Here is a 26,802-nt window from a genome sequence, read left to right on the forward strand (position 1 = left end):
CTGTCTAGTCACCCTCAGAGATCTTCCTAATACTTTTCTCAACCAACCACGACAGAGACACCAATGCATTGGTCCCCCTGGGCCCTGACCCTGAAAAACTCAAATGGTATTCATCCTGTAGTGGAATGAGAGGTTAGGCTTTATGTGAGCCTTACTGATGTCTTCCCCCAAACTTTCTGCCTTCTCACTTCCTGTGTTGCTGAATTCATTTTTGTTGGCCCTAAGACTGTGCACTTCACCAGAGTTAACCACTACTAAAGTGCTTGTGATCACCACTTAAAACATGATACAATTTGCTTATGCCTGACTGGCATATTTAATTCACTTATATGTTCCTAGTAAGGTGGTATACAATATACAGAGGGCCAGTGAATTAAATGCTTCTAGTGGGCCTTTAGCACTTATTGTGCCATCCACTTGAGTAGCCCGAAAATATTTCTCAGGTTTTCATGTTTCTTTTCAGGAGAGCATTGTACTGCAGCTTACCAGAGAGGGAAGTTACTCTGTGCTTGTTTTTTTGTCCTCCACCCTTTACCTATTCTTCCTGTGGCTACATGAATTTCAAACATACTTGGCTGCTGCATGCTTTTTTGTTTGTCCTGCGCCCTTTACCTAATCATCATGTATTATGTTGCCACCAGTTACTGCACAATATATTGGCTTTCTCAATAAACAAGGCATAACACTTTTATGGAGTTTCAGTGTCTTTTATTGCAAACTACTTACCAAGCTAAAACTTACAATAACAACATAAAACATTAATATTAATCTCATAGGCGAAACCTGTTGCATTTACCAATGGTTGTTAATCTGCATGTGGCCTGTCTTGCTGAACTATTGTGATTGTTCGAGCTTCAAGTACTATTGTATGCTGATGACACAGAAATTATTGTGTCCATCACCAATTACCTGACATTTGTGGTGGAGAAGTGTAACCTATGTATGTCCAGCAATAGTAGCTGGATGAGAGACAAATCCGTTAAACGTAATGCAGACAAGACAGAGGTGTTATTGTTTGGTGCCCAGCATTCTATCTGGTCCAACATCTGGTGGACATATGCTTGCAGAACACTTCCAATTCCAGTGAAGCCTGCCAAAAATCTTGGGATTATTTTTGAGAACACCCTGAGTTTTGACTCACTCGCTGCCTGTGTCTGCCTGCCCCCGTTTTGTGACTTGCTGCCTCTGTTTTATTTTCTTGCTTCCTCTGTTTAATTTTGTTGCCTCTGTTGGCCTGTACTTGTTTCTTGCCCCATTCTGCTGCCTTTTTTCACCCTCTTGCCCTCTGCACCCCCGTAATCTCCCGCCGCTGCTTCCCTGCGGCGCCTCCCCCCCGCTCACCTATTTGCCGCCCCGCTCCTGCCTCCCAGCTGCTCCTCCCTCCCACCGCCCCATATATGGCGGCCGCGCCACTGGTGCGCCGAAGGCTCGCCTAAGGCAAGCCCGTCTGTGCCCGTCCGCGCCTGGACCACGCCAAGCGCCAGAACCCCTTGCCCCCACAAACGCCACAACGCCCATCTCCACTACAACTCCAGCACCCTCCACGCACTCAACGCTGGATGATCACGCACCTGCTGCCTGGCCTCCCCGAAGCGCACCTAAGGACCCTTCTCCTGCTGGAACTGCAACTTCACCAGGATCCAGCCCGCCAAACACCAACCAAAGAACCCACCTACCTCAGATGCATCCTTCTCAACACCCGCTCCGCCTGCAAACACACCGTTGAACTCTGGGACCTACTCGACTCCAACACCCCAGATGTCGTCTTCCTGACGGATACCTGGCTGAACCCCTCCTCGGCACCCGACATCATCATAGCCATGGTGGAAGGCTATAGGATCACCCGCAAGGACCGCACCAACGGAGTAGGAGGAGGAATCGACATCGTCCACAGGAACACCCTCAAAATCTCAACAAACACCGACGACACCCTCAGCACTGCCGAACACCTGCACTTCCAGATCCACACCGACCCCAACACCACCCTCAGAGGAACCCTCATCTACAGACACCCCGGACCCCGACCACAGTTCAGCGACTCCATCGCCGACTTCGTCAGCACATACTCCCTCGCCTCCACAGACTACATCCTCCTCGGGGACCTGAACTTCCACCTCGAGAACAACAACAACGCCAACTCTTCCACCTTGATCACCAACCTCGCCAACCTCGGACTCCGACAACTCATCACAACACCCACCCATGCCGCCGGCCACACGCTTGACCCTGTCTTCTCCGCAAGCCCCCACGTCTCCTTCAACCACACCACCGAACTCCACTGGACTGACCACCGGTGCATCCACTTCACCTTCCAGAAACCCACCGCACTCAACAGATGCCTCGCCACTGCTAAAGCAAAGTCACCAAAGACCAGCTATCCACCACGCTCGCCGGAAGCGCCCCCCAGACCCAACCGACCCCAACGTAGCCACCCGCAGATCAACGACTGCACCAACACACTCGCACCGCTCAAAAAACCCTCCAAGAGATACAACAGCAAGAAAGCCAGCTGGTTCATGGAAGACCTCCAGGCCTCCAAGCAAACATGCCGAAAGCTAGAGAAGAACTGGATCCTCGAACGAACACCTGAAAGCTACGCAGCCCACAAGAAAGCCACCCGCAGACACCACCACCTCATCAGATCCACCAAAAGGGCCTCCTAGACAACAAAGCACACAACAGCAAAGAGCTCTTCAACATCGTGAAGGAACTCTCCAACCCCAGCTCCAACACTAACGACATCCCACCATCACTTTTGCGACTCGCTAGCCACCTTCTTCCACCGCAAGATTGCAGACATCCACGACAGCTTCAATGTCGCGACCGCCCCGGCAACCACTGAGACCTCCGCCCCCACGACCACCATCCACACCAATCGCCTGCTCTCCTGGACCAACATCAACGACGATGACACCATCAAAATCATGAACACCGTCCACTCCGGATCCCCGTCAGACCCATGCCCGCACCACATCTTCAACAAAGCCAGCACCACCATCGCACCCCATCTCCAGAAAGCCATCAACATCTCCTTCGAGACAGCGACCTTCACAGAGAGCTGGAAGCAAGCCGAGATCAACGCCTTACTCAAGAAACCCAAGGTGGACCCCAAGAACCTCAAGAACTTCTGACCCATCTCCCATCTCCATGCTCTCATTCCTGGCTAAGGTCATCGAGATGACTGTCAACAAACAACTGCCCAGCTTCCTCGAAGAGAAAAGCATCCTAGACCCATCCCAGTACGGGTTCCGCAGCAACCACTGCACCAAAACTGCCCTCATTGCCGCCACCGATGACATGAGGGCCTGCTAGACAATGGAGAAACCATGGCCCTCATCCTCCCGGACCTGTCAGCCGCCTTCAACACGGTCTGCCACCATTCACTACGAACACGCCTCCATGATGCCGGAATCCAAGAGAAGGCCCTCGACTGGACCACCTCCTTCCTCCCCAGCAGAACACAGAGCGTCCGCCTCCCCCCTTCCACTCCAAAGCTACCGAGAAAATCTGTGGCGTACCCCAGGGCTCATCCCTCAGCCCAATGCTGTTCAACATCTACATGCCACAGCCCGCTGAGGTCGCCCGACTGCACGACCTCAACATCATCTCCTACGCCGATGACACCCAGCTAATTCTCTTCCTCACCAAGGACCCCCACACCGCCAAAACCAACCTCCACGAGGGAATGAAGGCCGTCACCGATTGGATGAAGAACAGCTGACTGAAGCTGAACTTGGACAAGACGGAGGTCCTCATCCTCGGATCCACCTCCTCTGCCTGGGATGACTCCTGGTGGCCAACTGCTCTAGGAACAGCTCCGACACCCACTGACCACGCACGCAATCTAGGGGTCATCCTCGACTCAACCCTCTCCATGACAAAGCAAGTCAACGCCATCTCCTCCTCCTGCTTCAACACCCTCCTCATGTTCCGCAGGATCTACAAGAGGATCCCCATCGAAACAAGAAGGACGGTCACCCAGGCCCTCGTCAGCAGCAGACTGGACTACGGAAACGCCCTCTACGCAGGAGCCTCGGTCAAACTCCTGAAGCGACTCCAACTCATCCAGAACGCCTCAGCTCGCTTGATCCTCGACATCCCTCACCACAACCACATCACACCCGACCTGAGAGACCTGCCCTGGCTCCCTGTCAACAAGAGGATAACTTTCAAGCTCCTCACCCACGCACACAAGGCACTCCATAACACCGGACCAGCATACCTCAACAGCCAACTCAGCTTCTACACCCCCACCCGCCAACTCCGCTCCGCAGACCGCACCCTCACCGCTGTCCCCTGCATCCGAAGAGTGACTGCCGGCGGCAGATCATCCTCCCACCTCGCCGCCAAGACATGGAACACCCTCCCCATCTGCCTACAGCAAACCCAAGACCTATGGACCTTCAGAAGACTCCTCAAGACCTGGCTCTTTGAACAGTAGCAGCTCTCCCCCCCCTTAGCGCCTGAGACCCTCACGGGTATGTAGCGTGCTCTACAAATGCTATGATTGATTGATTGATTGATCAGTCATCCTACCAGCACCTGTTTCCCTATAATTAGGACTATGAAAAAGATTTTCCTGTATATTCCCTTGGAACTGCACCAATCAGTCATCAGTGCTCTGGTCACCTCGCATGTGTGCTAGTGCAATGCTCTGTATATCAACATCAACAGCTCTTCCTTTAATAAATTTCAGGTTGCACGGAATGTGGTCGCCCACCTCATACTTAATATTCCAAAAAGCCTTTCGGTCAGAGAAGGGATCCGCTATCTGTACTGGCTTCCCATCAAAAAGTAGATCACCTTTAAAGCTCTTTGTATGGTTTTTTCAGCCCTGCACTGGACAGTTCCTAGCCAACTGAAAATGCAGTTACATTGGTACACTCCCAGCAGGCCTCTCAGATTATTTTGTTGTAAGAAGCTGATTATTCCCAGACTACGGAAAATCAGATGGGGACGGCGCTCAATTATGCTTGCCACTGGCAAATTAGAATCCTGTTCAGCATTTGAAATCATTTGAAAACCCAGCTATTTTCTCTTATATCTACTACTGTGCTGACCCTGACTGCTTGAGTTTTGCCTGTTTTAGCACTGTGTCAACTACAGGTTTAGTATGCTCTACAAATTTCATTTCATTTAATTTACGTTTCCTTTAATTTCATTCACTGACAAATCTCAATTATAATTTAATGAGTTGTTCCCTCTAAACATAAGAAATACACAAATGTATCACGACTTGAATAAAATAATAGCAACAGTCTGAAAGGTATTTGTTAGACCTGGCCCTATTTGCAGGTTTATCCCTAAACTGTTTGCCTTTTGCCTCTTACATTTCTGACCTGTTTTTGTTGGCTTTAGAACTCTGGGCATTTTTCCACTGCTGAACAGTGCTAAAGTGCAGATGCGCTCTGTGTAAATTGTGATTATGATTGGTTATCTATGATTGGCATATTTGATTTACTGGTAAGTCCCTAGTAAAGTGCACTGAGTATGCCAGAGCCTGTAAATAACATGCTACTAGTGGCCTTGCAGCACTGGTAGCCACCCACATGAGTAGCCCTGTAAATGTGTCGCAGACCTGTCACTGCAGTGTTTGTGCATGCAGTTTTAAACAGTTATGTCGACCTGGCAAGTGCACCTACTTGCAGGCTCTAAACTTCTCATTTCTTACATGTAAGGTGCCCCCATGTGCATGGTGCAGTGTATGTAAAAGGTGGGACATGTTCTGGTGTGTTTCCAATGTGATGATAGTGAAATACTGCCAATTTTGTGTTTCGCTATTGAAAGGCTGTCTCAGTCAAGTGGCCATTTTCTTGCTTAAGCATCATGTGGGTCTCTTACTGTTTGTGTATTCACTGTCTGGTTTTGGAGTGACAAGAGCTGGCGATATGCATTCCCTCTAGACAGTCACAAGGGGGGTGAGGTGTGTCCAGCCTTTCCTGGGTAACTCATAGCCAGGCTGAATAGACCTTTCTACATTTAGAGTGGTAGGAGGAGTTTTCACTAGCACCTAACTAGGCTGTGTGTGCTCTGAAAAATGCTGTTTCCACCTCCTGTATTGAAGCCAGATCAGGGAGGACAGAACTGGTTTTTACTGAGCTTGGAGACGCTTAAACAAAGACTACAAAGAGAAAATGGGGTATAAATATTAAACCTAAAACCCTAGAAGTTTAGATCACTTCTAGAAACAAAAGGACCCAGTCAAGAAGAAGAGCTGTGTGAGGAGCACTTCCCTTTTATGTGTGAGGGTGGATTGGCATGCAGTTGCTGTTTCTATCTGTGGGCAAAGAAAAAGGACTGACACTTTTTGCCCTGCTGTGGTATCCTGCTTGTGAAGATCTCCGAGGTCTTGATGTAGACTTTGCCTTCGGTTGGAAGTCTCAGGGAAATCAAAGACTTCAAAAGCATCCATTCTGGATCAGAAAGGAACCTGCCTGGAAGAAGAGCTGGGAGAGCTGTGTGAGGAGCGCTGCCCCTTGATGAGTGAGGGGCGGGTTGGCTTGCATTTACAGTAGAAGGACGGGACTGTACTTCGCCTGTGTAAACTAAAGCATGTGGTGGGCTTTGTGTGAGGCCCCTTGTGTTTCATCTGATCACATGTCAAGCGCTAGGTACTTTTCTTGCATCTAAGTGTGCGGTGAGCGTGCTAATTATCAAGGATCCTTGTGTTCCTGGAGCCTCATGTAAGCACGTGTCGAGCGCTTTTCGTTTGGGGCCCTATGATCTCTTTGTTTTTCATCCTCGCCTCTCCAGCATTCTTCCAACACTGAGCCATTTAGAACGTCTGTTTCTGTATTGGCGTTACATACAGAAGCCCATGGTAGATGGCATCAGGGTCAAAATTACCTTTCGTATGGATAGATTTTATCTTTCAGCACATATCATGCCCCTCCCAGCATTCAGGTTCTGCTGGTTAGTGATCATCCACCCCCCCAAATTGGGACTGGATTCTGTAGACTGCAGGACTGCCATCCAGCAGGACACAAGTGGGTTGTGTCCTATGTACTTACACTACATTTAAGCCCTATTTCCTTCCAGGTTTGGAGATAAATTCCATTCCCTGCAGATTGGACTTCTGAGTTGGGAGTTATCACAGTCCACTGCTTTTCCCTGATATATTTTATGGGGTAAAGTGTGTGATAAAATGCTAACTATATAGATTTTGGTGCGACAAAGACTGAATTTGCATACCATGAGCCATTTTACTTTCCAAAACTCAGGAGCATATTTACAAGGGCAATGTGCCACCGGAGTGTCATTTTCTCTGTTGCTCCGGTGATCCAATGCCCTGTGAAGAACCAGAACCTTTTGGGTCCGGCGGCGCAGGGTACGCCTTAATCTCCTGGGTTCTCCTGCTCAGCTACACAGAGACACGGGGACACTCCGTCGGCGTAAAAGATCAGATTTTATTAGCTGCAGCTAGTACAGTTGTCCTAGAAGTACACACGGTATGTTCTCAGGAGATTGCCACTTCACTCCGTGGCGCACAATCTTATATAGGTCATATGTGAATTGAGGAAAAGTAGGTCGCACACCGCTCGTCACACCAGCAAGTTGCCCCAAAGGACTGTGGGAAATGTAGTGGCGACGGCGGGTACGCCTATGCCACAAAATGTAAATAGAACAGTATGTGTATGCGTTAGCCATCCCTGGACACGTGTTTCGAGGTAGTTGCCTCTCTTCAGCAGGGAGCAGGTCAGTGTAAAGGGGTGCCGCGTGGACTGCCAAATGTAATTAAAAGCAGGTCAAGTACCTCTCCTGGCGCGCAGGTGCAGACTCAAGGCTCGTCAGCCCGTTAGCTTAAGGAAGCCGTTTAAATTGAGGAAAAGTAGGTCGCACACCGCTCGTCACACCAGCAAGTTGCCCCAAAGGACTGTGGGAAATGTAGTGGCGACGGCGGGTACGCCTATGCCACAAAATGTAAATAGAACAGTATGTGTATGCGTTAGCCATCCCTGGACACGTGTTTCGAGGTAGTTGCCTCTCTTCAGCAGGGAGCAGGTCAGTGTAAAGGGGTGCCGCGTGGACTGCCAAATGTGATTAAAAGCAGGTCAAGTACCTCTCCTGGCGCGCAGGTGCAGACTCAAGGCTCGTCAGCCCGTTAGCTTAAGGAAGCCGTTTAAATTGAGGAAAAGTAGGTCGCACACCGCTCGTCACACCAGCAAGTTGCCACAAAGGACTGTGGGAAATGTAGTGGCGACGGCGGGTACGCCTATGCCACAAAATGTAAATAGAACAGTATGTGTATGCGTTAGCCATCCCTGGACACGTGTTTCGAGGTAGTTGCCTCTCTTCAGCAGGGAGCAGGTCAGTGTAAAGGGGTGCCGCGTGGACTGCCAAATGTAATTAAAAGCAGGTCAAGTACCTCTCCTGGCGCGCAGGTGCAGACTCAAGGCTCGTCAGCCCGTTAGCTTAAGGAAGCCGTTTAAATTGAGGAAAAGTAGGTCGCACACCGCTCGTCACACCAGCAAGTTGCCCCAAAGGACTGTGGGAAATGTAGTGGCGACGGCGGGTACGCCTATGCCACAAAATGTAAATAGAACAGTATGTGTATGCGTTAGCCATCCCTGGACACGTGTTTCGAGGTAGTTGCCTCTCTTCAGCAGGGAGCAGGTCAGTGTAAAGGGGTGCCGCGTGGACTGCCAAATGTAATTAAAAGCAGGTCAAGTACCTCTCCTGGCGCGCAGGTGCAGACTCAAGGCTCGTCAGCCCGTTAGCTTAAGGAAGCCGTTTAAATTGAGGAAAAGTAGGTCGCACACCGCTCGTCACACCAGCAAGTTGCCCCAAAGGACTGTGGGAAATGTAGTGGCGACGGCGGGTACGCCTATGCCACAAAATGTAAATAGAACAGTATGTGTATGCGTTAGCCATCCCTGGACACGTGTTTCGAGGTAGTTGCCTCTCTTCAGCAGGGAGCAGGTCAGTGTAAAGGGGTGCCGCGTGGACTGCCAAATGTAATTAAAAGCAGGTCAAGTACCTCTCCTGGCGCGCAGGTGCAGACTCAAGGCTCGTCAGCCCGTTAGCTTAAGGAAGCCGTTTAAATTGAGTAAAAGTAGGTCGCACACCGCTCGTCACACCAGCAAGTTGCCCCAAAGGACTGTGGGAAATGTAGTGGCGACGGCGGGTACGCCTATGCCACAAAATGTAAATAGAACAGTATGTGTATGCGTTAGCCATCCCTGGACACGTGTTTCGAGGTAGTTGCCTCTCTTCAGCAGGGAGCAGGTCAGTGTAAAGGGGTGCCGCGTGGACTGCCAAATGTAATTAAAAGCAGGTCAAGTACCTCTCCTGGCGCGCAGGTGCAGACTCAAGGCTCGTCAGCCCGTTAGCTTAAGGAAGCCGTTTAAATTGAGGAAAAGTAGGTCGCACACCGCTCGTCACACCAGCAAGTTGCCCCAAAGGACTGTGGGAAATGTAGTGGCGACGGCGGGTACGCCTATGCCACAAAATGTAAATAGAACAGTATGTGTATGCGTTAGCCATCCCTGGACACGTGTTTCGAGGTAGTTGCCTCTCTTCAGCAGGGAGCAGGTCAGTGTAAAGGGGTGCCGCGTGGACTGCCAAATGTAATTAAAAGCAGGTCAAGTACCTCTCCTGGCGCGCAGGTGCAGACTCAAGGCTCGTCAGCCCGTTAGCTTAAGGAAGCCGTTTAAATTGAGGAAAAGTAGGTCGCACACCGCTCGTCACACCAGCAAGTTGCCCCAAAGGACTGTGGGAAATGTAGTGGCGACGGCGGGTACGCCTATGCCACAAAATGTAAATAGAACAGTATGTGTATGCGTTAGCCATCCCTGGACACGTGTTTCGAGGTAGTTGCCTCTCTTCAGCAGGGAGCAGGTCAGTGTAAAGGGGTGCCGCGTGGACTGCCAAATGTAATTAAAAGCAGGTCAAGTACCTCTCCTGGTGCGCAGGTGCAGACTCAAGGCTCGTCAGCCCGTTAGCTTAAGGAAGCCGTTTAAATTGAGGAAAAGTAGGTCGCACACCGCTCGTCACACCAGCAAGTTGCCCCAAAGGACTGTGGGAAATGTAGTGGCGACGGCGGGTACGCCTATGCCACAAAATGTAAATAGAACAGTATGTGTATGCGTTAGCCATCCCTGGACACGTGTTTCGAGGTAGTTGCCTCTCTTCAGCAGGGAGCAGGTCAGTGTAAAGGGGTGCCGCGTGGACTGCCAAATGTAATTAAAAGCAGGTCAAGTACCTCTCCTGGCGCGCAGGTGCAGACTCAAGGCTCGTCAGCCCGTTAGCTTAAGGAAGCCGTTTAAATTGAGGAAAAGTAGGTCGGACACCGCTCGTCACACCAGCAAGTTGCCCCAAAGGACTGTGGGAAATGTAGTGGCGACGGCGGGTACGCCTATGCCACAAAATGTAAATAGAACAGTATGTGTATGCGTTAGCCATCCCTGGACACGTGTTTCGAGGTAGTTGCCTCTCTTCAGCAGGGAGCAGGTCAGTGTAAAGGGGTGCCGCGTGGACTGCCAAATGTAATTAAAAGCAGGTCAAGTACCTCTCCTGGCGCGCAGGTGCAGACTCAAGGCTCGTCAGCCCGTTAGCTTAAGGAAGCCGTTTAAATTGAGGAAAAGAAGGTCGCACACCGCTCGTCACACCAGCAAGTTGCCCCAAAGGACTGTGGGAAATGTAGTGGCGACGGCGGGTACGCCTATGCCACAAAATGTAAATAGAACAGTATGTGTATGCGTTAGCCATCCCTGGACACGTGTTTCGAGGTAGTTGCCTCTCTTCAGCAGGGAGCAGGTCAGTGTAAAGGGGTGCCGCGTGGACTGCCAAATGTAATTAAAAGCAGGTCAAGTACCTCTCCTGGCGCGCAGGTGCAGACTCAAGGCTCGTCAGCCCGTTAGCTTAAGGAAGCCGTTTAAATTGAGGAAAAGTAGGTCGCACACCGCTCGTCACACCAGCAAGTTGCCCCAAAGGACTGTGGGAAATGTAGTGGCGACGGCGGGTACGCCTATGCCACAAAATGTAAATAGAACAGTATGTGTATGCGTTAGCCATCCCTGGACACGTGTTTCGAGGTAGTTGCCTCTCTTCAGCAGGGAGCAGGTCAGTGTAAAGGGGTGCCGCGTGGACTGCCAAATGTAATTAAAAGCAGGTCAAGTACCTCTCCTGGCGCGCAGGTGCAGACTCAAGGCTCGTCAGCCCGTTAGCTTAAGGAAGCCGTTTAAATTGAGGAAAAGTAGGTCGCACACCGCTCGTCACACCAGCAAGTTGCCCCAAAGGACTGTGGGAAATGTAGTGGCGACGGCGGGTACGCCTATGCCACAAAATGTAAATAGAACAGTATGTGTATGCGTTAGCCATCCCTGGACACGTGTTTCGAGGTAGTTGCCTCTCTTCAGCAGGGAGCAGGTCAGTGTAAAGGGGTGCCGCGTGGACTGCCAAATGTAATTAAAAGCAGGTCAAGTACCTCTCCTGGCGCGCAGGTGCAGACTCAAGGCTCGTCAGCCCGTTAGCTTAAGGAAGCCGTTTAAATTGAGTAAAAGTAGGTCGCACACCGCTCGTCACACCAGCAAGTTGCCCCAAAGGACTGTGGGAAATGTAGTGGCGACGGCGGGTACGCCTATGCCACAAAATGTAAATAGAACAGTATGTGTATGCGTTAGCCATCCCTGGACACGTGTTTCGAGGTAGTTGCCTCTCTTCAGCAGGGAGCAGGTCAGTGTAAAGGGGTGCCGCGTGGACTGCCAAATGTAATTAAAAGCAGGTCAAGTACCTCTCCTGGCGCGCAGGTGCAGACTCAAGGCTCGTCAGCCCGTTAGCTTAAGGAAGCCGTTTAAATTGAGGAAAAGTAGGTCGCACACCGCTCGTCACACCAGCAAGTTGCCCCAAAGGACTGTGGGAAATGTAGTGGCGACGGCGGGTACGCCTATGCCACAAAATGTAAATAGAACAGTATGTGTATGCGTTAGCCATCCCTGGACACGTGTTTCGAGGTAGTTGCCTCTCTTCAGCAGGGAGCAGGTCAGTGTAAAGGGGTGCCGCGTGGACTGCCAAATGTAATTAAAAGCAGGTCAAGTACCTCTCCTGGCGCGCAGGTGCAGACTCAAGGCTCGTCAGCCCGTTAGCTTAAGGAAGCCGTTTAAATTGAGGAAAAGTAGGTCGCACACCGCTCGTCACACCAGCAAGTTGCCCCAAAGGACTGTGGGAAATGTAGTGGCGACGGCGGGTACGCCTATGCCACAAAATGTAAATAGAACAGTATGTGTATGCGTTAGCCATCCCTGGACACGTGTTTCGAGGTAGTTGCCTCTCTTCAGCAGGGAGCAGGTCAGTGTAAAGGGGTGCCGCGTGGACTGCCAAATGTAATTAAAAGCAGGTCAAGTACCTCTCCTGGTGCGCAGGTGCAGACTCAAGGCTCGTCAGCCCGTTAGCTTAAGGAAGCCGTTTAAATTGAGGAAAAGTAGGTCGCACACCGCTCGTCACACCAGCAAGTTGCCCCAAAGGACTGTGGGAAATGTAGTGGCGACGGCGGGTACGCCTATGCCACAAAATGTAAATAGAACAGTATGTGTATGCGTTAGCCATCCCTGGACACGTGTTTCGAGGTAGTTGCCTCTCTTCAGCAGGGAGCAGGTCAGTGTAAAGGGGTGCCGCGTGGACTGCCAAATGTAATTAAAAGCAGGTCAAGTACCTCTCCTGGCGCGCAGGTGCAGACTCAAGGCTCGTCAGCCCGTTAGCTTAAGGAAGCCGTTTAAATTGAGGAAAAGTAGGTCGCACACCGCTCGTCACACCAGCAAGTTGCCCCAAAGGACTGTGGGAAATGTAGTGGCGACGGCGGGTACGCCTATGCCACAAAATGTAAATAGAACAGTATGTGTATGCGTTAGCCATCCCTGGACACGTGTTTCGAGGTAGTTGCCTCTCTTCAGCAGGGAGCAGGTCAGTGTAAAGGGGTGCCGCGTGGACTGCCAAATGTAATTAAAAGCAGGTCAAGTACCTCTCCTGGCGCGCAGGTGCAGACTCAAGGCTCGTCAGCCCGTTAGCTTAAGGAAGCCGTTTAAATTGAGGAAAAGAAGGTCGCACACCGCTCGTCACACCAGCAAGTTGCCCCAAAGGACTGTGGGAAATGTAGTGGCGACGGCGGGTACGCCTATGCCACAAAATGTAAATAGAACAGTATGTGTATGCGTTAGCCATCCCTGGACACGTGTTTCGAGGTAGTTGCCTCTCTTCAGCAGGGAGCAGGTCAGTGTAAAGGGGTGCCGCGTGGACTGCCAAATGTAATTAAAAGCAGGTCAAGTACCTCTCCTGGCGCGCAGGTGCAGACTCAAGGCTCGTCAGCCCGTTAGCTTAAGGAAGCCGTTTAAATTGAGGAAAAGTAGGTCGCACACCGCTCGTCACACCAGCAAGTTGCCCCAAAGGACTGTGGGAAATGTAGTGGCGACGGCGGGTACGCCTATGCCACAAAATGTAAATAGAACAGTATGTGTATGCGTTAGCCATCCCTGGACACGTGTTTCGAGGTAGTTGCCTCTCTTCAGCAGGGAGCAGGTCAGTGTAAAGGGGTGCCGCGTGGACTGCCAAATGTAATTAAAAGCAGGTCAAGTACCTCTCCTGGCGCGCAGGTGCAGACTCAAGGCTCGTCAGCCCGTTAGCTTAAGGAAGCCGTTTAAATTGAGGAAAAGTAGGTCGCACACCGCTCGTCACACCAGCAAGTTGCCCCAAAGGACTGTGGGAAATGTAGTGGCGACGGCGGGTACGCCTATGCCACAAAATGTAAATAGAACAGTATGTGTATGCGTTAGCCATCCCTGGACACGTGTTTCGAGGTAGTTGCCTCTCTTCAGCAGGGAGCAGGTCAGTGTAAAGGGGTTCCGCGTGGACTGCCAAATGTAATTAAAAGCAGGTCAAGTACCTCTCCTGGCGCGCAGGTGCAGACTCAAGGCTCGTCAGCCCGTTAGCTTAAGGAAGCCGTTTAAATTGAGGAAAAGTAGGTCGCACACCGCTCGTCACACCAGCAAGTTGCCCCAAAGGACTGTGGGAAATGTAGTGGCGACGGCGGGTACGCCTATGCCACAAAATGTAAATAGAACAGTATGTGTATGCGTTAGCCATCCCTGGACACGTGTTTCGAGGTAGTTGCCTCTCTTCAGCAGGGAGCAGGTCAGTGTAAAGGGGTGCCGCGTGGACTGCCAAATGTAATTAAAAGCAGGTCAAGTACCTCTCCTGGCGCGCAGGTGCAGACTCAAGGCTCGTCAGCCCGTTAGCTTAAGGAAGCCGTTTAAATTGAGGAAAAGTAGGTCGCACACCGCTCGTCACACCAGCAAGTTGCCCCAAAGGACTGTGGGAAATGTAGTGGCGACGGCGGGTACGCCTATGCCACAAAATGTAAATAGAACAGTATGTGTATGCGTTAGCCATCCCTGGACACGTGTTTCGAGGTAGTTGCCTCTCTTCAGCAGGGAGCAGGTCAGTGTAAAGGGGTGCCGCGTGGACTGCCAAATGTAATTAAAAGCAGGTCAAGTACCTCTCCTGGCGTGCAGGTGCAGTCTCAAGGCTCGTCAGCCCGTTAGCTTAAGGAAGCCGTTTAAATTGAGGAAAAGTAGGTCGCACACCGCTCGTCACACCAGCAAGTTGCCCCAAAGGACTGTGGGAAATGTAGTGGCGACGGCGGGTACGCCTATGCCACAAAATGTAAATAGAACAGTATGTGTATGCGTTAGCCATCCCTGGACACGTGTTTCGAGGTAGTTGCCTCTCTTCAGCAGGGAGCAGGTCAGTGTAAAGGGGTGCCGCGTGGACTGCCAAATGTAATTAAAAGCAGGTCAAGTACCTCTCCTGGCGCGCAGGTGCAGACTCAAGGCTCGTCAGCCCTTTAGCTTAAGGAAGCCGTTTAAATTGAGGAAAAGTAGGTCGCACACCGCTCGTCACACCAGCAAGTTGCCCCAAAGGACTGTGGGAAATGTAGTGGCGACGGCGGGTACGCCTATGCCACAAAATGTAAATAGAACAGTATGTGTATGCGTTAGCCATCCCTGGACACGTGTTTCGAGGTAGTTGCCTCTCTTCAGCAGGGAGCAGGTCAGTGTAAAGGGGTGCCGCGTGGACTGCCAAATGTAATTAAAAGCAGGTCAAGTACCTCTCTTGGCGCGCAGGTGCAGACTCAAGGCTCGTCAGCCCGTTAGCTTAAGGAAGCCGTTTAAATTGAGGAAAAGTAGGTCGCACACCACTCGTCACACCAGCAAGTTGCCCCAAAGGACTGTGGGAAATGTAGTGGCGACGGCGGGTACGCCTATGCCACAAAATGTAAATAGAACAGTATGTGTATGCGTTAGCCATCCCTGGACACGTGTTTCGAGGTAGTTGCCTCTCTTCAGCAGGGAGCAGGTCAGTGTAAAGGGGTGCCGCGTGGACTGCCAAATGTAATTAAAAGCAGGTCAAGTACCTCTCCTGGCGCGCAGGTGCAGACTCAAGGCTCGTCAGCCCGTTAGCTTAAGGAAGCCGTTTAAATTGAGGAAAAGTAGGTCGCACACCGCTCGTCACACCAGCAAGTTGCCCCAAAGGACTGTGGGAAATGTAGTGGCGACGGCGGGTACGCCTATGCCACAAAATGTAAATAGAACAGTATGTGTATGCGTTAGCCATCCCTGGACACGTGTTTCGAGGTAGTTGCCTCTCTTCAGCAGGGAGCAGGTCAGTGTAAAGGGGTGCCGCGTGGACTGCCAAATGTAATTAAAAGCAGGTCAAGTACCTCTCCTGGCGCGCAGGTGCAGACTCAAGGCTCGTCAGCCCGTTAGCTTAAGGAAGCCGTTTAAATTGAGGAAAAGTAGGTCGCACACCGCTCGTCACACCAGCAAGTTGCCCCAAAGGACTGTGGGAAATGTAGTGGCGACGGCGGGTACGCCTATGCCACAAAATGTAAATAGAACAGTATGTGTATGCGTTAGCCATCCCTGGACACGTGTTTCGAGGTAGTTGCCTCTCTTCAGCAGGGAGCAGGTCAGTGTAAAGGGGTGCCGCGTGGACTGCCAAATGTAATTAAAAGCAGGTCAAGTACCTCTCTTGGCGCGCAGGTGCAGACTCAAGGCTCGTCAGCCCGTTAGCTTAAGGAAGCCGTTTAAATTGAGGAAAAGTAGGTCGCACACCGCTCGTCACACCAGCAAGTTGCCCCAAAGGACTGTGGGAAATGTAGTGGCGACGGCGGGTACGCCTATGCCACAAAATGTAAATAGAACAGTATGTGTATGCGTTAGCCATCCCTGGACACGTGTTTCGAGGTAGTTGCCTCTCTTCAGCAGGGAGCAGGTCAGTGTAAAGGGGTGCCGCGTGGACTGCCAAATGTAATTAAAAGCAGGTCAAGTACCTCTCCTGGCGCGCAGGTGCAGACTCAAGGCTCGTCAGCCCGTTAGCTTAAGGAAGCCGTTTAAATTGAGGAAAAGTAGGTCGCACACCGCTCGTCACACCAGCAAGTTGCCCCAAAGGACTGTGGGAAATGTAGTGGCGACGGCGGGTATGCCTATGCCACAAAATGTAAATAGAACAGTATGTGTATGCGTTAGCCATCCCTGGACACGTGTTTCGAGGTAGTTGCCTCTCTTCAGCAGGGAGCAGGTCAGTGTAAAGGGGTGCCGCGTGGACTGCCAAATGTAATTAAAAGCAGGTCAAGTACCTCTCCTGGCGCGCAGGTGCAGACTCAAGGCTCGTCAGCCCGTTAGCTTAAGGAAGCCGTTTAAATTGAGGAAAAGTAGGTCGCACACCGCTCGTCACACCAGCAAGTTGCCCCAAAGGACTGTGGGAAATGTAGTGGCGACGGCGGGTACGCCTATGCCACAAAATGTAAATAGAACAGTATGTGTATGCGTTAGCCATCCCTGGACACGTGTTTCGAGGTAGGTCATATGTGAAATATACATTAACCAAGAACACACCTAAAACATATAGAAAGAACCAATACGAAAAGTTGAAAAACAGAATAGAACCAATAGGAAAGGTTTGAAAACAAAGTATCGGGTAACTCGAAGAGCCTCTCCTCCAACTGTGTTTGTCACCCCTCCCCACGAACTAATTCATTAACAGGTCTGTGGTCGACTCGCAGGTGACGAGATACGTTTGTGTGTTTTGGAGGACAGTTGTGAAACGAGAGAATACTAGCAGAGGACAGCGAAGGCCAGACGATAAGATAAAGTTAGAAGAGAATAGTGTGAACCAACAGATAGTTGAGATAGGGATTAAGAAAACCAGACAGGGATTAGTGTACTCGGCCAGTGCTAACATCAGCTTTGTAAATAGAGGCAGAAGGCTTATTTTGACACGAAGCTGCAGGAAAAGACAGAAAAGGCTATGTTCGCCGTGATGCCTGAGTGAGGGCAACACAAAATGGCGGCGGAGCACAAAATGGCGGGTCGATTCGATCACGATCGAAAATCGCATTTCCTCAGACCCTCCTTTTGCCAGAACTCAGGCAAGATACATAGACTCACGTTAATCTGAGTCAACGTCGATGGCCATGAGGTCATCGAGCTGTTGCTGTAACATCATTCTAATATTCTCTGTTACTTGTGGTTTGGGTTTAGGGATGCACATAGTAGCACACAGGTCGCAGATGGCGGGACCACAGTGCATACAAAGGCAACACGAGAAAATGATGGTCAAAACTACTCCAAGGAATGTCAATACCTTCCAACCCCATTTGGACAGTAGTCCCCAAAACCACTCCAATAATGACCAATCTCCTTCGTCCTGATGAATCGACTCAGAGATTATATGTAACTTAGAGATAGCTAGATATACTGTCGGAGCGTCATCAGGTATGAAAATACAGCAACTTGACCCGATCAATTTGCACACTCCACCACGATCCGCAAGAACAAAGTCTAAGGCAACTCGGTTTTGTAACGTCATAAGACGATCTGCCTGTAGTTCTGCTGTGATATTACTTAAGGCTCCTACAGTGATGTCTATAGTGGTTTTTACGACACAAACCAGTTGCCTTATATTTCTGCTGTTGGCCATCGGACCCCAAAAAGGAAGAATTCCTTTGAGGAAATCTCCTCCCTCTTGTCCTGCTTTGTCTTTTGAATCAATAATCCCTCTGCCATATCTGTTTCGATGATGATTTGCAGAAGCGGTGTATGTAGGGGGAAGAAGGAAAGCTATATAACAGGTACCAGAAAAAACAGTTGGCAACCACGTGTAAGCCCTATCATACTAGAGGAGGCGAGTTCTGAGAGGAGTAGATATATGTGTGGGAACAGTTGTTTCTTTGTACGGTATCAGTAGACGGACCATTAATTTGCAGACAGAAATTTCCCTGCTGAGGAATAGTCCAAATTGGTGGCGATTTTCCTTGTTTAACTTTATCACTAAGGCTAGTGACATAATGGGTGACGTTCCAATTGGTGTACGCTTTTCTTTCGTCAACGGAAATCTTACTATTCTCCATGATCTTAGCCATAGCTACCATTCCCTTTATCAGTGAACTATGACTGAAATCCGGACCACCAATATATGAACTAACGGGTCGTCTGAATTTGCTTTGGTAGGCATTGGAGAAGAAAACAAAATAAGCTCAAGCGGAACCCTCATAAGAAAGAGGAAGAACTAAATACGGCATTCCTTTCTCTGTGGTATGTGGTATAAGTCCACACACCCAACAGTCAGTTGTATTGATCACTAATTGGTGTTGATGTAATAACTGGACAAATGAATTGTTGTAATACTCGGTTCTTCTAATGAGTTCATGTTGTGGAAGGGTATGAAATAGAGGTAGCAGGAGAGACAACTTTTCGCTGCAGAGAGTAAATAATCCAACTTATACACGCCAAAAGAATACACAATAATATAATGATACACAAGGTTACACTAAAACGATTGTACATTAATTTACAGAATTCTTTCTTCATTTTATCCTTTCTCTCTCTTTTCCCTAATGTAGTTTCCATCTTTCTAATGGATGCTCACGGCAATCTTCCTCAATCACTTAATTATGATTATCTGCCGTCTTATTACACTGCAAGTCCTGCAGGCCTATTGCCACTACTCAGGTCACAACTAAGACTCCTACTGTGACCCTGCAACCGGAATAGAATACTACATAGGAGAGAGAAAAAATCTTAAGTGTTCTTCAGTCTAGGTCTTAGGTTATAGTGTTCTTTGTTAGGTACAGTTTGGTCTTGGAACAATGTTCTCGGATTTGTCGTATTCAAGCGACGATGTGGTGTTATTGCTTCCTGAAGAATATCGTCGTCCTCTTTCTCGGACAATGTTCCATTCATTCGTGCATCACTGAAAGGTACAAATCGTGGAACCTTCTCGCTCTCAGAGTCACTAATGCCTTTACACATCCATTGATCAAAGGGTAGGGGCAAAGGCACTTTCTTACAATGCACGCTGTGAATCCAGTTTTTCTTTCCTTCAACCTTTACCGCTGTTCTCGTGGTGAGGAGAACCAACCGAGGCTCCTTCCACCTGGGCTCCAAATTTTTCGTCCTTTGGAAGTTTTTTAGGCATTCCATCCTGGTCGGATGGAATGACCTGGGTCTGTGGAGGCCTCCGGCAAAGCACTCTGAACCTGTTGATGGAGAACACGCAATTTAGTCGTAAGTTCATGCAAGTAATCAATCAACATTGGATATGGCAAGTCTGAGTATTTCTTAGGGCGAGGGACTCCCCATATATTAGCTGGGCGTCCAAACACCACTTCGTAAGGGCTAAGTCCCAAACGAAAGTGTACAGCAGTCCTGGTTAATAGAAGAGCCAATGGTAAAGCATCGGGCCAATTAAGTCCTGTACTAGCTTGCACTTTTGCTAGCTTTAGCTTTAAGGTTCCATTGTAACATTCCACTAAACCTGGTGATTGTGTATGGTTTGCCGCATGAAACTTTTGCTTGATACCAAGACCCACACAAACTTTTTGCATGACTTGGCCCACAAATTCGCTTCCATTGTCACTCCAGACAATGCGCGGCAAACCAAACCTGGGAAAGAATTATTTTAGTAGAACTTTGGCTGTGGATAAGGCTGTATTGTCTTTAAGAGGGTAAGCTTCTATCCACCTAGAGAAAGCGCTTACTACCACCAGAACATATTTGAGGTTGTTGCATCGCTCCATATGAATGTAATCGATCTGCAACACTTCAAATGGATATGTCGAAGGAGCAAAGTGACCAGCTGGAGTTGGGGTTCCCTTTCCTGGATTGTACATCAAACAAATAATACAATGTTTTACTACATTTTCTGCACACTTTGGGATTCCTTCATTTTGCCACACTGGAGCCAGAAGCTTGCATATACCTTTCGCACTTAAGTGGGCTGGACCATGCGCCATAGTAACTACTGGGAGTACATAGGCGTCTGGTAACAGCCAACGTTGGTGCTCAGATAATACCACCCAACATCCCATCTCATCGAACATTCCTGTACTTTCTTTCCACTTGCTCAATTCTTTCTCTGTAGCCTCTTCCTGAATCGACCTTACACTTTCTACTGTATCCTCATACATTCCTCTCTCTCTAACCCAGTTCGCAGGACCCGCAACATACATTCGACTTGTAGCATCTCTCGCTGTCTTTTTGCTACTTCATCTGCAAACGCATTTCCTCGACCAACATCATCTGTAATCTTCTTGTGTGCACTACACTTCACCATTGCAATCTGGGCAGGTAAAGAAAGTGACTCGAGAAGGTCAGTCACCAGCTGACCATGTTGTATTTTAGTGCCATGTGAAGTAAGAAATCTCCTCTCTTTCCAAAGACGCCCAAAATTAAATGCCACACCAAACGCATACTGACTGTCAGTATACACATTCACTCTCTTTCCTTTTGACAACACACATGCTCTTGTTAAAGCTATCAGTTCTGCTGCTTGAGCTGAATTGTGTCTGATACGGGCTGTTTCCACAACTGTATGTAAAGTAGTAACAGCATAAGCTAAAACTGTATCTCCGTTAGGAAGCTTAAAGCAAGAACCATCCACCCAGAGAATTCCATCTGGATTTTCTAGCGGCATATCTTTCAAGTCAATTCTTCCTTTTGTCTCTTCCTCAGTACGGAGGAAACAATCATGTTGTTTTTCATCATTTTTATCTACTGGAAGAGGCAACAAGGTAGCTGGATTTAAAGTGTTACATCGTTTGATGTGCACATGACCAGACAAAAGTGTCAACTCGTATCCAGACAAACGCGCACTCGTAAGATGCTGTGTTTGTGTTCGGTTTAGTAAGGTATCCACTGCATGCGGCACCATAACAATAAGTGTGTTGTCTAACACTACTCCAGCAGATTGTCGAATAGAGATTGCTGCTGCTGCTGTCGCTTTAAGGCAACTAGGTAATGCTTTAGCTACCGGATCTAACGTAGCTGAAAAATATGCACATGGTCGCTGTTTGTCTCCAAAACGCTGCGTTAAAACTGACAACGCACAACCTTCTTTTTCATGAACATATAGCATGAATGGCTTACTGTAATCGGGAGTACCCAATACAGGAGCAGAACATAGCGCAGCGCGCAAGTCAGTTAAACTCTTCTGACATTCGTCAGTCCATGGAAGGGGCTGAGGTGTATCCTTCAGAGTAAGTGCCAACAGAGGTTTGGCCAACAGAGAGAAGTTAGGGATCCACTGTCTACAATAGGAAGTAATGCCTAGGAAGGCACGTACCTCCCTTTGTGTGGATGGCACAGACATTTGCGCAATCGCCTGAATTCGTTCTGGGGTTAATCGTCGTCCCTCCTTTGATAGGAGATGACCCAAGTAGGTAACCTCTCGACGAACATATTGTAGTTTGGAAGGTGAAACCTTATGATTCAGATTAAACAAATGGCGTAACAATGCAACAGTCACGTTTCTGCAAATATCTTCTGAATCAGCAGCGATTAACAAGTCGTCCATGTACTGGATAAGAACAGCACCAGACGGCAAATGAAAAGTATCAAGATGACATTTTAAAGCTTGGCTGTAAATAGAGGGACTTTCACAATAGCCCTGAGGTGCGCGCTTGAACCGGAAGCTTCGGCCTCCAAGAGAGAAGCCAAAAATATCTCTACTTTCTTATGCAATGGGAATGCTAAAGAAAGCATTCTTTAGATCGATAACAGAAAACCAAGTCGCTGTGGAAGGTATCATTGTCAACAGAGCAGTGATATCTGGGACAACAGGAAATTGTGGTACAACAATTTTGTTTACCTCCCGAAGATCAATTACGAAACGATATACAGGAGGCTGAGAAGGATCAGTGCGTTTAAGAACAGGAAGAATTGGAATATTCCATATGTTTCCTCTCGTTTCTTCAACCACACCCTTCTGATTCAAATCATGAATGATTCCCAAAAGCGCTTTTTCACCTTCAGGGGAAATTCTATACTGTGGAATACGAGGCAATTCAACATTAGGCTTGAGAGTAACAACATAAGGTGGAATCTCAAGACAGCCCACATCGTTCGGACCCGTGGCCCAAAGCGTTGCGGGAAGAGAAAGCAATTCAGGTGGAAACTGATCTTTGGACAAATACATTGGAGAAATTAATTTCTGTCCTAAAGTAAGATGTACACCAGAAGGAGAACAATATATCGTAGCATCCAATTGAAATAGGCAAAGGGCAAGAAACTGGATTATGAACAGGGGCACCAGAAAATCCTACAGATACATTCATTAAGCCAGACAAAGGTGCCCCAGGGAGATTTGAATGAATGATAGAACTTCTCATCGCACCAGTATCTAAAAGAAATAGCTCTGAAACACCCATTGTAGTGACTTTAACATAAGGTCCATTCTGATCTACTGGAATCGGCACAACTCCCTTACTTTGTCCATGGCTGTCCTAGTTAGCATGAAGACTTTCATTCCCGTCTTCAATGTAATAATCCTCATTGTAGTACTGTGTAGACCGAGCGTTTTGCTGATCAAAGTAATTCACGGAATTAGAAGGAGGAGGAGAACGCTGTTCTTGGGTCAACATACCTCGACCTCTACCTCTGTTTGCTGACTGGAGGCCAGCACGACCTCGTGAAGCAGATGGTGTCCCATTTCGCTGCAATAAAACCGGACAACTATTCTTGAAGTGACCTTCTTCTCTACAATAGGCACATTGATTAGGTCCTAACAAAAGTCGCGGAATATATGGCTCAGGCTTTTGATACATCCTCTGAAACTGCGGAGGCTGTTGAAACTGAGGCTGAGCATGACGAGGTGGATAAGCCTGTTGCAAGAGAACCTTAGTTTTTAATTCTTTAGTCTTTTTCTCTTGCTTATCTCTTTCTTCTTTATCTCTATTTTCATAATATTGAGCAGTAGCCAATATCTGGGCTGAAGAAGAAACAGCCCATGAACTTTCGGAGACTTTCAACTTATGTGACAGCTCGGGAAGCAAAATAAATATGAACTTATCCACAAATAACCGCTGTCCACCTTCCGTAGTCATGTCCTGACCACTGTGATCAATGAATGTCTCCTCGAAATGAGTAAAGAAATCAGAGACACTCTCATCTTTCTTCTATTTACATGCGGCTAGTTTATCCCAGTTAACTCTCAAGGCAGGCATCATCGTTTTCATTAATGTAATAATCCTACCAGGGAGTTCTGAAATCAAAGCATCAGGTTTCTCACCACCCACTTGGTTTCTATCTGCGGCAATGATAGCATCCCAATTTCCACCTAATTCTTGGGCATGATTCTCTTTACGAATCCTAGCCCATAATGCTTGCGGAACTACATTCCCCATCAACATGTCAATATCTGCCAAATTCATGATGCAGGCTTCAACAGTTTGTGACAATTCTTTATAATAACCTGCAGGGTTCTTACGAAGATCCGGTAGAGACTGTTTAAGGGCTAAAACTTCAGACCTTTTCCAGGGGACATGTACCCATATTCGCTGGAAGTGAGCAGGAATACGTGGAACGTTACCTGCTGCTGGAACCTTGTCTCTCCACATTGGAGGAACCTCTCTCATTGGATAATTTTTCAGTGTCAACCTAAATGAAGGATCGGAATCTAGAAAAGTCTGTGAGGAAAATAAGGTCCTAAAGGAAACAAGTGTCTTTACAGCGTCCTCAACCTTAGAACCCACAATGAGACCTTTATCAAAATTAGCCTGAATATCTAACAGACCCTGAGGAACTGAACCCAAGGCCATATCCTCCCATCCTTTAATAAGAGTATCGCACATCGCATTGAAAACATATCTCTGCGTAGGCGCATTCCATTGTGAGAAGGTAGGCGTAATATCAGGTACACTATTCCGAGGACCCTTTTCAATCCATTTACGAGCAAGAGAGTTCAACATCTCCCGTTCCTCGGAATCTGGGAACTGACTACGAGACTGTCTTCAAGAAAATGCTGGAGACACATTTAACGCCTCAAAGAAAGGTGTTAAAAGACCAGAGACCGTTTCTGTAAGTCGTTTACGCATAGATGGAGAATTACACATAAGAATAGGGGACAAAGTATTAGGTAAATTAACTGAAAAGGAATCGGTAATTACCGGAGGAGCAGAAGACAAGGAAGACGAAGGAAAAGGAGTCGAAGGCAAAGCCGGCAGAGGCGGCAATACTTGAGGGGGCAAATGTGAAAGAGCCGGAGCAGGCGGAGGCGCAACTGGCGGCTGAACAGCTTTTAACAACAGGGGTGCATTAGCACCTTGTGCATAGGGCGGAGGCAATCTCAATAGGTGAGACATCAAGGAATCCTCTTCTAAATCCTTTCTTTTATCAGAGGGGGAAGCTTGCAACATCGGATAGCATTTATCTATTGTCATACGATGCTGTCTCTCTGAAATTTCCATCGCATTATCAACTTCATCATCTTTAAACTGTTGAGCAGCCTGTATAATGGTCATACCCTGTGCTTTCTTATCTCGTTTTTCTTGCTTAATTTTCTTCTGTTTGGCTTCCTTACGCCAAAGGCGGAAAGAGTCAACCATTGCCGGCCGGGCTTTTCTTTTGAATAAAACTGCTTCTAAATTATCTAGTATATCAGACTCAAAACTACCATTTTCTGGCCATTTTAAAACACCATCATTCTTCGTGTATCGGATCCATACGTCGTTAAAGGCGATGGGGCCAACACCATGTTTAGAATAGAGCTCATAAGTGGGAGTTCCAACCGAAGGAATCGGACAAGAGTCCTCAAGCCGGGAATCCCTATTACAACCAAAGCAACAAATTCTTCCAAACTTAGTCAGACCAGGCATCTCGTGATTTCACCGGACTGTTCACAAACATCAAGGGGGCAAACTCAATTTACGCAGCACAAATGCACTTACCCTCGGCTTTGGCTATTGCAATAGTCAAATCTAAGGACCAGAGGAAAACAAAGGACCAAAATTGTGGGCGCGACCCACCAAATTCTTAACTTAGGATGTCTTCTTACGCCAACAGAGGCCCCATCTATCGTCTCGCCTTACCATACATCATCGAAAGAAGGCCAAGGCAGGGCGGCAGTCAGGGCTGCAGTCGTCAGTAGCCGTCAGGAAGGAGTAACTGCGCTGCAAAAGACCTTCGGACCACTTTCTACATACAGGGGTTGCTTAATGTGGCTCGCGATTCCTCCAGAATTTTCTTGCGGGGTTCCTCACGACCTTCAGGCAGAACCACTACCTCTGAAGCCGCCCAACGATGGGCGCCAGTTGAAGAACCAGAACCTTTTGGGTCCGACGGCGCAGGGTACGCCTTAATCTCCTGGGTTCTCCTGCTCAGCTACACAGAGACACGGGGACACTCCGTCGGCGTAAAAGATCAGATTTCATTAGCTGCAGCTAATACAGTTGTCCTAGAAGTACACACGGTATGTTCTCAGGAGACTGCCACTTCACTCTGTGGCGCACAATCTTATATACCACATATGTGAAATATACATTAACCAAATACACACCCAGAACATACAAGAAAGAGCCAATAGGAAAAGTTGAAAAACAGAATAGAACCAATAGGAAAGGTTTGAAAACAAAGTATCGGGTAACTCGAAGAGCCTCTCTTCCAACTGTGTTTGTCACCCCTCCCCACAAACTAATTCATTAACAGGTCTGTGGTCGACTCGCAGGTGACGAGATATGTTTGTGTGTTTTGGAGAACAGTTGTGAAACGAGAGAATACTAGCAGAGGACAGCGAAGGCCAGACGATAAGATAAAGTTAGAAGAGAATAGTGTGAACCAATAGATAGTTGAGACAGGGATTAAGAAAACCAGACAGGGATTAGTGGACTCGGCCAGTGCTAACATCAGCTTTGTAAATAGAGGCAGAAGGCCTCTATTTACGAAGCTGCAGGAAAAGACAGAAAAGACTATGTTCGCCGTGATGCCTGAGTGAGGGCAACACAAAATGGCGGCGGAGCACAAAATGGCGGGTCGATTCGATCACGATCGAAAATCGAATTTACTCACCTGCTCCATATTTACAAAGAGGCGTTAAGCCACTTTGTGTGGCGTAATGCCGACCACATGGAGTACATCACATCAACACCTCAGTATTCCACATTGAAAATTCAGCATTATAACTGCAAGGTCATGGTAAACATCATCAACATAATGTACAGGTAAATCAAATTCACAAGGATAACTACAAATGCTTTAGTCAGCAAATGTGAATTGCAAATGCACAGTCCTTTCAAAACAAAGGCCAATGGCCAGTTCATATCCAAAGTCAAAAATGGGATGTGAGTGACAACTGTCACACATTGCTTGCCTGTACTGCTAAGGACAGGGGACATCCACTCGGAGGGGCATACATGGGGGTAGGCCAGGCACCGCAGGGACAGGATCAGGGCTCAGCAGAAGGAGGCAGTGAAGGGGTGGTGGATGCAGGAGAGTCACTGGCAACTGCAGTGGAGGTGTCTGACATAGTGTGTGTAGTCAC

The 26,802-nt window shown here is 48.3% G+C and overlaps 1 long non-coding RNA gene across 1 annotated transcript in view; it reads right to left on the reverse strand.

The window, feature by feature from the left end:
- LOC146863229 (uncharacterized) overlaps nt 1-26,802 on the reverse strand; it is a 104,870-nt gene that overhangs the window by 24,274 nt on the left and 53,794 nt on the right. The gene's annotated exons all lie outside the window — the stretch shown is intronic.

This window comes from Triturus cristatus, chromosome 2_2 (assembly GCF_964204655.1).
Source record: "Triturus cristatus chromosome 2_2, aTriCri1.1, whole genome shotgun sequence".
Taxonomy (NCBI): Eukaryota; Metazoa; Chordata; class Amphibia; order Caudata; family Salamandridae; genus Triturus; species Triturus cristatus.